This window comes from Cynara cardunculus, unplaced genomic scaffold (genome assembly GCF_001531365.2).
Source record: "Cynara cardunculus var. scolymus isolate 2C unplaced genomic scaffold, CcrdV1 Un_Scaffold_1959, whole genome shotgun sequence".
In the NCBI taxonomy this organism is placed as follows: Eukaryota; Viridiplantae; Streptophyta; class Magnoliopsida; order Asterales; family Asteraceae; genus Cynara; species Cynara cardunculus.
Window position 1 is genome coordinate 63356 of NW_020200931.1, and position 1475 is coordinate 64830.

Here is a 1475-nt window from a genome sequence, read left to right on the forward strand (position 1 = left end):
AAACAGGATATCATTTCCAAAACTGATTTAAAGAAACAAACTCTTCTTTATCTTTCCAACAATAACAGTAACACCTTTAAAACTATCAAAATAGTTTTACCATCTTTTMTTCAAAACCAACATCAAAACTCATAGCATATAATCAACAATAAAACTCACAGTTTATAAACAAAGGTAGTTTAAAAAAAAACTCATAGTTTATACTCAACAGTAGTTTAAAACTCACCTTATCAAACAGATTTCTTGATGATAAACACACAGCAACAGCTTATTCTTAACACAGAATCTTCAAGAACACCTTAACTCACACACAGGTTCTTTTCTAARAGAGTGACAGTGATAAGGATAACTTTATCAAACTCTTCTTTAAATATCCTCACCTAGGCGGTGGAGGATTTTAATAATAGAACTTCAAAGGCGGTGAAAGCTTTTGTCCAATAGAAATAACTTTGGACGGTGGATTTTGCATTATAAAATTTATGGTTTCTTAACCATGAAGATATAAGCTTTAAATAATAAAATAATGATTCCACCCGAATCATTTAAACACAATAAACACCACCTCATRTATGCTTCACACYACATGCATACATGTATAAATCATTTATGGCATGTCATCTTTTCACATATATGCATGCACAATATCATGTTCATGCATTTCTACTTTGGTATGCATGTTTCACATAATCCACATAATAAACATGTATAAATTACCTCAATCTCAGGTTGTCTTAAACCTGGTTATAACATTCTTCCCTCCTCAAAAGAATTCCGTCCCGGAATTCATTCAAATAACCATGGATATTTCTCTTTCATTTCTGATTCTAATTCCCACGTTGCTTCTGATCCTTTGTGAAATCGCCACTGCACCCTTACTAGATTTATTTCCTTGTTTCTCAACACACGGGTTTTGTGGTCGGTTATAGCTTCTGGAGTTTCTACAAAATTTAGTTTGTCATCCAATTTAATCTCCAGAAGTGGTATCACCATACTAGGATCAACAAGGCATTTCCTTAGGTTTGACACATGGAAAGTATTGTGAATCAGACTAAGTTCCTCTGGTAATTCCAATTGATAAGTTACCGGTCCAATTCTTTTGCAGATTATGAATGATCCAATATACCTTGGACTAAGCTTACCTTTCTTCCCAAACCTCATAACACCTTTCCATGGGGATACCTTTAACATTACAAAGTCACCTACATTGAACTCAATCGGTTTCCTTCGTTTGTCGGCATAGCTTTTCTGTCGATCCTGGGCAATTTTGATTTTTGCTCGAATCTGATCAATCTTTTCATTGCAAACGATGCTAGCCTTATTTTCTGCCAACCAATCCATTCCTACTACCACATCAAATTCCTTCATAGGCATGAGAAACAATCGGATGGGTAGCTCACAACCCTCAATCATGATGGTGCAGTTTTCAAATACGTAATTAACAGATACTTGACCGTTAGCAGTATCAACTACTAATT